Here is a 15326-nt window from a genome sequence, read left to right on the forward strand (position 1 = left end):
AAGTTAGAAAAAAAGTAAGTTTTCCTTTGTGTCTTTATCATCTTTGTATATAGTTTAAACATATAAAAATTAGAAGATTTGACACATTTCTAATATAAGCCACATACAATGTACAAAATGCATCTAGTGAAATTTTAATTTTTTTGTGTGCTTGTGAGTGTGTGTGCATGTGTGTGTGGTGTATACACATGTATGTGCCCTTGTGGTGCCCCATGTGCTCACCTGAAGTGGCCAGAGTGGGAGGTTGGGTGTCTCACTCCACTACTCTTCAACTCTTTTGAGCTAGTATCTTACTGATCCCAGAGCTTGACCTTGATGCCAGAGCTCTAGTGGTTCTCAGGCCTCTGATCCCCTGTGGGCTGGGGTTACAGGCATGTGACCACACCCAGCTGTTTTAGTGTATTTTCTGGAGATTTGAACTTAAGTGGTCTCAGGCCATCTGGGGACCTCATGCTTGCACAGGAAGTACACTTAAGTTCTAATTCATTTCTAATTAATTCTAATTCAGCCCTAAAATTTGTAATCTATATTATCAAATAGAAATTTAGAATATAAATATATGTAACAATTTAAATAAGACCTAATTAAGTCAACTCATAATAATAGCATACAATTGCATTTACAAAGAAGCTGTTGTTTCGAAAAGATAATTTTTGGAAAAGTAAAGCAAATATGACCCATTGAATTTATTAAAGAGATTGCCAAACTATTTCTTCTCTTTTAGAATTTTTTCTTTCTCATAGGTAATTTGATAAGTAGTTTGTAACAATAGACTGGCCACTTTTGATTACCCCCAGAGGTACATAAACTTTAGCTAACTGGTGTTTTCATTAGTTCCACCCCTTAAAACTTGTACACCAACAAAGGTGTCAATAGCTGGGGCTATTTGTTAGTATTTATGTACTTGCTCTTAGATGCCAAAGAACAGTTGTAAAGTCTTTAGAGAGGTACACTCACTGAGTTTGAAAAAAAGTAACATCAGTTCTATGAAAATTGTAGGACAATCTCACTAGTTTTACCATGTTGGTGCTGTTCTAATGTAATGTTTTAACACATAACACCTTCCGTGTAAAATAAAGCTTAAAGACTTTTATGCCATTCTTTACTTATAGCATTATGTAATTGATCAACATTTGGGGAAGCATTAGAAACTAAAAGGACCTTGTCAATTTTGCAAACTACAACACTTAATTCAAGTAACATTGTAGCTTTAATGTGTAGTTTAACAATCCCCAGGTTTGGCTCCTTCCTGTGGAGCCAAATAAGGCAAGGCCAATATGGTGGAGGTAGTGTGGGATTTCAAACTGCAGAAGTAAAATTGAGATGTTGTGTCCCTTGTGCTTTTCTGCCAAAATGTGGCAGATTCCTTATACAAAGGTGGACCCAACCCAGTACAGTGCTGACATCAGCAGCAATGTGGGGGCATGAGGATTCATTTAGTTTGTAGAAAATGACTTGGATATCTAAGTAAAGGAGGTTACCTATCTGGCCCAGCCCTCTCCTTATGCCCTGTGAACATGCATGCAAGTCTGTCTCCCTTTCCCAACTTGGCTGGGAAGGAGAGAGTACTTTTCCCAACCTAAGTATTTTTCTGCTTGCCTTCTATCTGTGTCATGGTTTGGGGTACCATTTCATTTCAATTACATGTATAATTTTTCTTAGTCCTTCACTGTTTCCTAATCCTCTCTGGTCTTTTATTTGAAGGTACTTCTAGGTCCTCTCTTCCATGTGTATGTGTTAACTACTCCAGTCTTTTCCTAGATATCAATTTCCCCTAAATAAACCTCTCAATTCATAATTTCTCCCTATGTAAACTTAGTAACTTATAATTTATCCTTCTCAGTCTGTTTTCTCAATTTTTTGTTAACAAAGTACCCAGAAGTTAAGGTTCATAAGCCCTCCTTGAACCCCCAAAATCTTGTCTCACTTATAACCATATACTTTGCCTTGCAAACATTTATTTTTTCTGATTTTTATTGTATTTTTAGATAAGGTCTCACTTTGTACCCCAGACTAGACTGGAGCTAGCAATCTTATTTTTCTTTGGATCATTTTTGTTTTATTTTTTTTAATTTAATTTATTAGTTTTCTTTTCAGCAAATACAGGCAGTTTGGTACCATTGTTTAGGTTCATCCATGATCTAACCCCTCCCAGTGGACCCTCCTTGTTGATGTAAATGGGTCATGCATTGTGGAGTTAGCCCACAGTTATTGGTACAATAAATGTCTCTGCATATCATGACCCAACACGTGACTCTGACATTCTTTCCGCCCCCTCTTCCGCAAAATTTCCCTGAGCCATGTTGGGTTCATTTTTGGTCTGCTTCAGTGCTGAGGTGTTGGGGGCCTCTGAGGCTCTGGCTAAGCTAGCAATCTTGCTTCAGCCTTCCCAAGTACTGGGATATCAGTATGTACCACCATGTCCCACCTTCAAACACCTTTTTTTTTTTTTTGCAACACTTGTTTTGCATATGTCATAAACTCTAAAAACAGCATTAATTTTTGCAATAAGCAGGCTATTATCTTTTAAGGAGTTGTCAGTATTTTTTTTAACAGTTTCTAAAAATGTGGGTTGGGGATATGGCTCAGTAAGAACATTTCCACTGAAGCATTGAAACCACCTAAGCGCAATTAAGCAGTGTCCATGTAAAAGCTGACTTGGCCATGCATGTCTCTAATCCCAGTTCTGTGGGAGGCAGAGATGGGAGAATCACTGGGACTCTTGAAAATGGCAAGTTCCAGAATCAGTGACAGACACTGTCTCAAAAAACATGTGGATGTTTGCAGGAGGGGGTATGTGTGATGCCGTACATGCGTGGGATGCCGTACATGCGTGGGATGCCATACATGCATATACAATGCACACACACCACCCAGCTGCCCACACCACACCACATACCATACCCATGCAAAAAAGTTTTTTAAAAATGGATGCAACATTTCTGGTGCTACTATTCCTTTGTGTAGATACATAGTTCCTTCCAACATCATTTTCTGTGTGCCTGAATGACTTCCTTTTACTTTTTTTTGTTGTTGTTGTTTGTTTTTTGAGGTAAGGTCTCACTCTAGCCCAGGCTTACCTGGGATTCACTATGGAGTCTCAAGGTGGCCTCAAACTCACGGTGATCCGACTACCTCTGCCTCCCAAGTGCTGGGATTAAAGATGTGTGCCACCACACCCGGCTTCCTTTTACTTTTTTGATACATGTATAATGTTAGTTTGTTGTTGATGAATTCCTTAAAAAGCATTTCACCTTTATCTTCAAAAGATGTTTTTGCTGGGTTCCAAGTTTAGATATGTAGATTTGTTTATTTACTTAATCTTTCAACTTTATAGATAACCATATCTTGTGGGTTACATTGTTTCTGATCAAGTCAGCTGCATCTTCTCTACAGCCTGTCTTATCACTGTAATGAGGATATGTGTCCCACTGTTTTGCTTTTTGTAACATTTCTCTTTTGTCTCTGATATTCATGAAGTTCATGTAAGTAGGGAATAAAAACAAACTATATGCTGATTTTTAGAATTAATGGAATTTGGCAGATCTGTGGCTAGACAATTTATGAAAAACAAATTCTATATAGAAGCAGTGGATGGAGATTTATCTACATGAGTTACATAAAAGAAACAGGGAATAGTGTTCAGGAGGCTGGGTGTAGTGGCCCATACATGTCTATAATTCCAGCACTAGGGAGACTGAGGCAGAAGGATCATGAGTTTAAGGCCTGTCTGGATGCATAGTGAGACCCTATCTTGAAAATAAAAGTATCTAGAAACATGTAAGATGCATGTGAATTTTATTTTTTTTTTTTTCAATGAGAAAGAAAACAGGCACACTGGGGCCTCTGGCCACTGCAAATGAACTCCAGATACATGTGCCACTTTGATTACATAGGTACTGGGGAATTGAACCCTGGTTGTTAGGCTTTGCAGGAAAGTGTCTTAACCTCTGAAAGCATCTCTCCAGCCCCACATGTGAATTTTATAGAGAACATTATAAATGAAAACATTAAAGAAAACCAAATAAATGGAGCAGCATGTGATCTTCATGTTAAGATGATACAATAAAGATTTTGTACTCAGGTAATTTATAATTTGAGTGAAAATAATTCCAGTCAAAGTCTGGTTATTTATACCATAATTTAAGGTAATTCAGAATGGAGAAAAGATCTAAGATCTGAGACCATTTTATGAGAACAATAAGGATTTGTGATTTCTACTATGTTTACTAGAAAATATAGTAATTTACTAGAAAATATAGTAATTTATAACAGTTATATTCTTTATCTGTAATGCAAAGCAAGTAAGTGTGTTGTAAAGGAGAAGGTCCCGAAACCAACTAAACAAATTGGAGTTATTACCAGGATGTTGGAGAATTCAGTAATGGGCTTATTCTCCTTACAGCTTTTCTCACTCTGGGCATTGATTGACAGATAAAAGGTAGGAGTAGGAAAGGAACTTTTGCTTAGTCTTTGAGAAAAAACTTTTCCTTTCCACAGTAGCTATGAGAAGAGACTCTCTCTGTATAGTGTTATGTGAAAATGTGAGTCTAGTACTTATAGTTTAATTTTACCTGAGTAAAAACATCTGCCTCATGGAAATAATGGTAAGATAGTGTTTGTGAGCAGGGGAGATGCCTTAGTGGGTAAGAGTACTTTCTGTACAAGCATGTGGACCTGAGCTTGATCCCCAGCACCCATGTAGAAGGTGGTGCACAGCCATGCACACCTGTAATGTCAGCACTGAGGATGCTGGAGACAGAAGGATTAGTGGGCTCCTTCATCAGGTACTTTTGCTGAAAAATGATGAGGTCCAGGTTCAGGGAAAGATTGTCTCAAGGAGATAAGGCAGAAGAGTGATGCACAGTGACATCCTTTGGCCTTCTCACATACATGCATCTGTACACATACACACATCTGCATACATCATGCATACTACAATATACACAAGTAAAGATGAAAATGAAAGTGTTAGGAATGGTTTCATATGCCTGTAAAAGAAAAAAAAAATTCTAGTACTTTTCCTAGCAATGCTAGAAAAAGCTTCATCCAAAGCCAGGCCTAACCATCAACTTTAAAATTGTGTAAGTAAGCATGTCAACATTGTAAAAAGCCTTTTGTATAGATAAACCACTGTACTCATAAAATTCTGTGTAATTGTTAGGAAATAAATTACTTCTTATGACAAGGAAATGCTTTTCAATAACTATTAGTTTCTAGCCATAATACTTTGACACATTGTAGCAGACAGTTTCAGGTTCACTGAGATGGACTTCCAGACCAGGTACAGTTATGGAGGAAGAGAGATTTATTGAAGCTTACAGATCCAGAAGTTCCATAGTGGCAGAAGAAGCTGGCCTGCCTTCACAGGACCAAGCACAGAGAAGCACAAGTCAAAAAGCCAAAAGCTACACAGCACAGCACATATCAGGAACTCCAGCTAGGCCCACTTTGCATATCTTTACATTGAAATCTCAAACGTATCACTACACTTCAAGATCTGCTCAGTGATACTGCCTCCAGCCAGGTGGCTGCAAATGCAAACTACAAACTAATAAACACTGAATATATTGGGGGCCACCTATTCAAACTACCACACACATGTACAAGATTATCATGCAACTCAAGTGGATTCCATTGTGCACAAAGCATGGAGAGTATTGATGCAGTTAGAGCTTTGTACTGTACACCTGGATTCTCAGCACTCAGGAGGTTGAGGTGGAAAGATTGTGAAATTGAGGCCAGCCTGAGTTACATAGATCTATCTCAAACAACAACAACAAAATCACTTACTCTTAACTTTTCAAGTCCAAGCATTATTTAGCAATATAAATTGAAACAGCTTCTTATTGTGCTATGGCATAGAAAACTATTTGATAATGCATTCACGTTTACACATAAGATACAAAGTATAACAGCAAGCTGGGCATGGTGGTGCTCACCTTTTGTCCGAGTACCTGGCAGACAGAGGTAAGAGGATCACCATGAGTTCGAGGCCAGCCTGAGACTACATAGTGATTTCCAGGTCAGGCTGAGTTAAAAAAAAAAAAAAAGTGTAACAGCAATTATACTTACCCATTTTTTCAAGAAGTTGAGTCAGAATGAATATAGAAATAATATAGGTAAATGGTTTACTCAAAAAAGAAAATTTCATGTGTAATAAGAACTAGTTAAGAGCTGGGTGTGGTGGCACATGTCTTTACTCCCAGCAGTTGGGAGGCACATGTAGGGAGGATCACCATGAGTTCAAAGCCACCCTGAGATTACATAGTGTATTCCAGGTCAGCCTGGGCTAGTGCAATACCCTACCTCCAAAAGCTAAAAAAGAAAAAGAAAAAGAAAAAAAAAACTAGTTAGGAAAACTTTTAGCAAAGTTTTACCTTTTGCTTTTAGCAGTTTTAGTTGTTCATAAGTTGTAAAACCTGAAGGAGACATATGCTTTTAAATTGTTTTTCTGTATCTTCAAAGTTATAAAAGTAGTCTGTGTTAAAATATATTGGTAGTTTAGCAATAACATTTTCCCCCAGGATAATGTTCTCAGACTTTATAGCTTTAAGAATGTACTTTACTCATGGGAACTAAAAATGTTGTTTTGAGAAACTAGAGGGAAAAAGTTCAAAAGGTAGTCCATGTCTTTTTTCTTTCTCTTTTTGAGGTTTAGCAAAAGGATAAAAACTATTTGGATTATGTTGTTCTCTGACTTAGTAAAAAATGCTAATGAATATATGTTAACCTTTAGGCTATCACCAGTCTTGCTCAAGATAGATTTATGGTAAAAATAGACTACTGAGCTGTCTTGTTAAATTCTTAAGGCTGGCTTTGGATGAATTACAAATAACATCCTCTACCCTTAGGTCAAAAGAGTTGTAAACTAAAATATTTTAGATAAGAATACTTATTATAGTTTCAACCTTCATTTTTTTTATTAAAATAATATATATGTTAATGATTTTAGTATAAATCTATAACACATGTTAATGTTTAACATGCTCAAAGTAATATGTTCATTTTATTTTTATTTTTCAAATGTACAAAAGTTCAAGGGCAAGTTTTACCCAGAAATAATCTCTATTGATTTTGTTCTCCTCCTCCTCCTCCTTTTTTTTTAAAAAAAATATTTTTGGTTTATTTTTATTTATTTATTTGTGAGTGACAGACAGAAAGAGAAATAAACAGAGAGAGAGAGAGAGAGAGAGAGAGAGAATGGGCGTGCCAGGGCCTTCAGCCACAGCAAATGAACTCCAGACGCATGTACCCCCTTGTGCATCTGGCTAATATGGGTTCTGGGGAATCAAGCCTCCAACCAGGATCCTTAGGCTTCACAGGCAAGTGCTTAACCACTAAGCCATCTCTCCAGCCCTTCTTCTTTTTCTTTTTCTTTGTTGTTGTTGTTGGTTTTTGAGATAGAGTCTCACTCTAGTCCAGGCTGATCTGGAATCCACTATGTAGTCTCAGGGTGACCTCCAACTCACAGCAATCCTCCTACCTCTGCCACCCTAGTGCTGGGATTAAAGGAGGGTGCCACCATGCCTGACTTCTCTATTAATATTTTGGTGTATCTTGTCTTCCTACACTTTTATCTGCATTTATGTGGATGATATGGTTTGTTTTGTTTTTAGAGAAAGCAAGAGAGAGACAGAGAAACTTGGTGTGGCAGGGCCTCAGCCACTACAATTGAACTCCCGATCCTTGTGCCATCTAGCGGGACCTTGTGCTTGCCTCACCTTTTTGTATCTGACTTACATGGGATCTGAAGAATCAGACATGGGTCCTTAGGCTTCACAGACAAGTGCCTTAACCGTGAAGCCATCTCCCTAGCTCTGAAAATGATTTTTATAGGTGTGATTTCTTTTGTAGAAATAATGAGTGTTTTCACATTATTAAGGTATGTTCTAAAATGTAAACTCAAAATGTTCAGTTTTAAAGTATTGTATTCTAGTTCAGCAAACATTTATCCTTGCTTTAGTGTGCTAGCCATAATATCATAACCTTTGAGTTCATTACCCTATTGTGTATTCCAGTAGTTTATAACATTCATTAATATAAAAATTGCCAAGATAAATACTGCTACACATCTTGGGTAGTAGGTGTTCTTACTTTATGGATATGTTTCCAGGGTATGTAGTGGCTGAGTATGTGTTACTTATTGTGGTAGTTAGGCATGTCAACATGTAGAATCACCAGGAAACAAATATATAGACATGTTTCTGAGGGAATTTCTAAATTAACTGAAGTGGAAAGACCCTCCCTAATGTTGGGAAGCAGTCTCATTTGGGCTGTGATCGCAAATTGAATAAAAGGATAGAGATAGGTATATTTAAGCATTTTTAAAATAGAAGTTTTGCTTCGTTAACAAATGTCTTTATTAACTAAAGAAAGTATAGTTTGTACAAGCTCATTAGAGAAAATTTCAAATATAGAAGTTACAAAGCAACCCAGTCCCTCCTTACTTTCTTCTCAGTAGCTGAGTCCACACACTGCTATTGTTATATATCTAAAATGATGAAGGAAGCCAACACTGGTGAAGGCAGTTATGAACTGAGATATAGCTCAAAAGCAAAAGCAACAGGAAAAAAAGCGGGCAGTGAGCTGTGCTCTGGAGCCTGCATTTAAAAGGCAGTCACTCTCTGCTTGTACCTAACACTGTACTGTCCAAACCCTGAGGATCCATGAACAGCTGAGCAGTTTTGTTCTTAGGGCCACTTTTTGACAAAAAAATGACTCCATTTTTTCACTCTGTAGTTTTGTTAAAATAGTTATAAAGTAGTGTTGTTTTCTAAGCTATAACAGTTGATTCTATTCTTCTCTGAGAAATCTTGACCTATTTGAGTATATAATATATATATATATATATATATATATATATATATATATATATATATATATATATATATATAAAGGGAGCCTTAATGGATTTGTTTTCATAACTTAATATTTTTTGTATTTGCTCTTGTAAAATTGTTTTTAATGAAAGTATTACAGAACTGAGGGTGGAATTCTTAGAACCAAAGTTATTCTTAATAAAAATCACCACATGCTTGGACCATGAAAAAAAAAATAAGTGGGCCGAACAAATAAGACAGTCTTCTGTTTAGTTGATAGGTTGATAGTATAGGATTTCCACATAAAGTAAGGCAACACAAAAAAACTAAGCAACTTGTACTTAAAGATTCTTAAGCCACTGTTGATTACATATTTAATGACAATGTAAACAAAAGTAAAGGGAACTGCATTGGCTTATTGTTAGAATATGCAAAACTGGCTACTCTCCTCATTTCATTAATCAAATCAACCACATCTTATAAGATCTCTTCCCACAAGCAAGATGTAATATATGTTAGGTCTTTTCATTGCATTTATTGACTCTTAAAAGTGCTAACATTTAATTTTTTCATCATTTTAACAAAATATAATTCATTCTAATTTCAGTAACATATTTAAAATGGAAGTTTAAAATAAAATCTTCCAAGTTGGGCATGGTGGTGCACATTTTTAATCCCAGCACTCAAGAGTCAGAGGTAGGAGGATCATTGTCAGGCCAAGGTTGCCCTGAGACTACATAGTGAATTTAGAGCAAGACACTGCCTCCACAAACAAAATAAGCAAATAAATAACTAGTAAAATAATACTGAAGAGATGGCTTAATGGTTAAGGTGTTTGCCTCCAATGCCAAAGGACCCAGGTTTGATTCCCCAGGACCCATATAAGCCATAGGTACAAGGTGGTGTATGTGTCTGGAGTTTGTTTGCAGCAGCTGGAGGCCCTGACATGTCCATTCTTTCCCTCCCTCCCTTTCTCTGTCAAATAAATAAATAAATAAATAAAATCTTTCCATTTTCTGAAAACTCATGTAGACCACATAGCCTTGCAAATGGAGCAGTTAGTAATGAGAGATTCTGACTGAAACCTGGGTGAAAGGCAAGGACTGACACCCCAAAATGAATGTTGTCCTCTGACATCCACATGGACTGTTTGGAATGTGCACCCATACTGACATATATGAACCCCAAAGCAGCAGATATTTTGTGTACTTCACATTTCAATTGCCAAAAGTCTCAGACAAAGGATCCATTAAACAGGACCAACTGCTTTTCTGGTTCACAAATTTGTTCAATAGATTGGTCTAAAATCAGAATGTGCTTTGGGTGAAGAGAAAACTATTCAGGGTGAATCTATGCAAAATATCATGTCTAAGGTGTGTGGAGTAATCAAGGACTTTTTTCCTAATTGGAGGGATATGATGCTTAGGATTGAACCTCTTGCCTTCCTAGTACTGAGGCCTAGAACACACAAAGACATCTTGTCTATTTGGTAAGAGAAATAATCCACCAGGATGTTGAGTCAACATTTCTTATATTTCTTATATGTATAGGATGGAGGTCTTTGGAATTAACAGAGAAGGAAAATGTGTTTACAATTGAACACAAAGGACATTTATATTCTAGATACACTTTTTCTACAAATCTCATGATGTGTAGAAACCAGAAAAGAAATCACTTTTAGGGGATATTTTCAGAAAAAAGTTATAATATTTTATGTTTATGGACATAAAAAGGATTGTTATACTGACAGTAACAAAAATCATGGTTAATTGGAAATTTTAATCTAAAAGAATGAATTGCTCCAGGACTATTTTGGAGTTTTCCCATTGCTATGCAGTTTGACTCTGTGGTCTGGCAGATGCCCAGTAGTCATTTATCTGGTATATATACCTTTCTACAGCTGGATTCTCAAATATGATTATAAAGTTCACCTGACAGAACTAGCCTGGAAATAAATATGTCATCAGGACTTGCTTTATTTTATGCATTTACTCTGGGTGTAATACAACTTGGTACAAACATAGACTACAGTTTAAGATATTTTGCCAGAGCTATTCAAGTACAAGATAGGATCATTTGAAATGGTGGAAGGTAATTTAGAAACACCTGGGTTGTATATTTATATCTGTGCCTTAAATCTGAAGACCTTGCTTTTTTATGGTCCTTTGGGGGAAACACAGGAACTATGTTAACATTCGTCAGGGTAACAGTTAATACACTACTGAGACAGACGTGTAAAAACAATTTTAAATGATACAAAAGAAGGGAAAGGAACATTAAAAGTGTTAGTGTTTCATTCGAATTTGTAGGCGTGTAGGTATAGTCTTTAGAACTTATTTTTATGAATATATATTAGGTGCTGGGGAGCATAAAGCAAAAATGCATTGAAAATTTAAAATCTTATATTTAAATGAGCATCATTTGTAATACTTTTATTTGAGGCAGGATACCATGTAGCCCAGGCTGGCCTCAAACTCCCTATATAGTGGAAACTGGCCTTGAACTCCTGATCCTTGTATGTCTACCTCCCAAGTGCTAGGATTATAAGTATGTGCCACCACACCCAGATTTTATAGTACTATTTAATGGAATGCAACCAACAGTCCCATTTAATAATGAAACAGTAATCAACAAAATATTCTTCTCACACTCTATGTGGTCTTCTAATCCTTTTTTAAAAAACTTGTATGTGTATATGATGTGTGTATGCACCCATGTATGGGAGTATGGGTGCACATTCCATACAGCACATGTGGATGTTAGAGTACAACTTTCACTTTAGGGGTGTCAGTCCTTGCCTTTCACCTGGTTTCCAGTCAGGATCTCTCATTAGTCACTGCTCCATTTTCCAGGCTAGGTGGTTCAAATAAGCTTCCAAGAATTTCTGCTGTCTCCACATCTCATCTCACCATAGGTATGCCAGGATACAGAAACCACATCACAGTTATCAGCTTTTCCATGGGGCCTGGGGACCCAACCCTGGCACTGATACATTTCAAGAGCTTTATTGCAAGCACTTAGCCCTACCTCAGGCTTAGTGATTTACTTCCATGCTTTCCTCTCTCCATCCCTTAGTTTGTGTGATATACATTGTTTGCATACAATTAAAAAGCTTACTTAATTTGACAGAGCAATATAAGCTGATAGAAGAGATTAAAGGATTACTTTGTTTACAAGCAACCAACAGCAACTATCTGAAGGGCTAACTCCATCTCTCTTGTTAGAAAAGTGAAGTAGGAGTCAGTATTGTAACCTACAAAAGAAAAGTATTCTGAGTGGGAATTGTATAAAGCTATCAGACAACTCATTAGCCATGTATCAGGCTATACTTCTGAAAAAGTCCCTTCACAATAATACCAATAATCATTGCTATCATGTTTTTGAGCCCTTACACTGGCCAGGCAAAGTGTTTACAGATATTTCTTTTATATCTCCCAATAATACTGTTCTCTAGATACTCTTGTGCTCTCATTTAACTGGGGAGATACCTGTCCTAATTACCCTTTATCACTAACCTAGTAATTCTAAAATTCATGGCTACAAATATCATACTCCTGGGATAGGGATATGGCTCAGTGGGTAGAGCATCTTATTGGCCTGCATGAAGTCCTAAATTCAATCCTCAGTACCACACCAACCAGGAGTAGGGCATGCCTGTAATCTTGGTACTTTAGAGGTGGAAGCAGGATGATCAGAAGTTCAAGGTCATCCTTAGCGACATAAGCAAACATTGAGCCATTTTTTCAATTCTTAATTTCTTTTAAAAATATTATTTATTTATTTATATGTGTGTGTTGCCTTGTAAACAAACTCCAAATACATGTGCTACTTTTTACATGTAGCTTTATGTGGTTACTGGAGAACTAAGCCTGAGGCTGGCAGGCTTTGCACTCAAGTGCCTTTAACCTCTGAGTCATCTCCCAAGTCCTTGAGTTATAGTTCATCATTCTTTAAGTCTTGCGTTTTATAAACACAGGAACACAGATAAATTTCAGCCAAGTTCTTTTCCACTTTGCAGTGAAAATGGCTTTTCCTCCAGTTCCCAGTACTTTCCTGTACACTCCTCCAAGGCCACATTAAAATTGGTATATACGGGGCTCCGGAAATGGCTCAGCAGTTAAAGGTGCTTGCTCAAAAAGACTGTTAGACTGGAATTTGATTCCCTAGTACCCACAAATTATGTCTCACACACACCCACACAGAAATATTTTTTTAAATTGATACATTGAATGCCAGACAGGGTGGCTGAAGCAGACAGCTTCAGGTTCACTGAGATGAACCTTCAGACCAGACACAGTTATGGAGGAAGGGTTTTATTGAAGCTTACAGATCCAGGGGAGGTTCCATAAATGTCAGAAGAAGCTGGCCTGTCTTCACAGGACCAAACACAGAGAGAGAAGCACAAGCCAAAAGCCAAAAAGCCACACAGCACAGCACACTTCAGCAGCTCCAGCTAGGTACACTTTGCATATCTTTAGATTGAAATCTGAAATTCACCACCACACCTAAAGATTCACCCAGTGACATTGCCTCCAGCCAGGTGTCTGCAGATGTAAACTACAACAAATAAATAACTGAAATATATTGGGGGCCATCTATTCTATTCAAACCACCACAGTGGCTTATGCCATCAACTGAGTGTTGTGACGCACATCTGTAATACCAGCACTTGGGAGGTGGAGACAGGATGCTCAGTAGTTCAAAGTCATCTTTAGGTATAAAGTGAATTCAAGGCCATCCTGAGTTGTATGAGACCCTGTATCAACCCTGCTTCTCTTGTTAGAAAGAAAAAAAAAATGCCATATTTCTGCTACATCTTTTTCATATTCACTTAGATAATCTCTAAGAAGATGGAAGTGGTCTTTTCAGCTCTGCTCTTTTGAGCCCTCACAAGAATCACCCTTAGTGCTCCATTCATAGCAATTAAAGTTTTGTTGTTTTTTTTTTTAAATTTATTTATTTGAGAGCGACAGACACAGAGAGAAAGACAGATAGAGGGAGAGAGAGAGAATGGGCATGCCAGGGCTTCCAGCCTCTGCAAACGAACTCCAGACGCGTGCGCCCCCTTGTGCATCTGGCTAACGTGGGACCTGGGGAACCGAGCCTTGAACCGGGGTCCTTAGGCTTCACAGGCAAGTGCTTAACCGCTAAGCCATCTCTCCAGCCCGCAATTAAAGTTTTTAAAAGCATGTACCTACAAATTTTTTTAGTCTGGGGCTAGAGAGATGGCTTAGCAGTTAAGCGCTTGCCTGTGGAGCCTAAGAAACCCGGTTAGAGGCTTGATTCCCCAGGACCCACATTAGCCAGATGCACAAGGGGGCACATGCATCTGGAGTTTGTTTGCAGTGGCTGGAGGCCCTGGTGTGCCCATTCTCTCTCTTTCTCTCTCTCTCTCTCTCTCTCTCTCTCTCTCTCTCTCTCTGCCTCTCTTTCTCTCTGTCTGTCACTCTCAAATAAATAAATAAATAAATAAATGAATAAAATAAAATAAAATTTTTAGTCTGTACCTATTGTCCAGTTCTAAAGCCATCTTCATATTATATTTGTTAAAGAAATATCCTTCTCAATTCAATTTTGCGTTTGTTCATTTGGGCTGTTGTAACATGATACCACAGACTGGGTAAGACATAAATGATAGCAATTCATCCCTCACAGACTTGAAGGCGAATAAATCCCAGATCAGGTCACCAGCAGTTTCAACTTATAGTCAAGACTCTCTCTCTCTTTCACAGATGGTGCTTCTTGCAATATTCTCATGGGTTGGCTCAAAGACTATGTTGGCTCCCTGTAGCTTCATTTATAAAGTTATTATTCCCATTCACTTCAACAAATCCTAAAGCATCTTTCTCTCATTGCTATCACCATGGTGATTAAGTATTCAAATATTGACTATTGGAGGAACACACTCAGACTATAGCATTCATCAGCACTTGATATTTGTGTTTATAACTCTAGCTAATTGCTGGCATTGTAGTGATATTTCATGTGGTCTTCATTTGTTTGATTCTTACTGATATTGAACAAATTTTTATTCACACATACATGTTTGGTTATTCACAGTATATGTACACTCTCTTATGAAATGAGTATCAAATCATTGGCTCATTTTAATATGTGTGTGTGTGTGTGTTAACAGATTATACTCTTTTATCCCCTTGCCTCTGCTCCCATTATCCTGGGGGCCCTCCTCAGTAGGGTTATGGTATTCACTGTAGGCTCATGAAGGCCTCACTTAGACCCTATGGTCTAACATGAATCTATCCATTTCTTCTGCAGTGTTCTTTAGAGGCTCTTTCTCATATGAATAATCAAGCACTTTACCTGACCTACATTCTCAAGCCTTTATCATTTCTTGTGATGACATGTTTTAAGGAGCAAAGTATTTTCATTGAAATAAAACCCAATTTACACCCAGATATAAGTCCTAGTAGCCACCTGATCTTCAATAGAAATGCCAGAAATACTCACTGGAGAAAAGACAGCCTTTTCAGCAAATGGTGCTGG

This window comes from Jaculus jaculus, chromosome 1 (assembly GCF_020740685.1).
Source record: "Jaculus jaculus isolate mJacJac1 chromosome 1, mJacJac1.mat.Y.cur, whole genome shotgun sequence".
Taxonomy (NCBI): Eukaryota; Metazoa; Chordata; class Mammalia; order Rodentia; family Dipodidae; genus Jaculus; species Jaculus jaculus.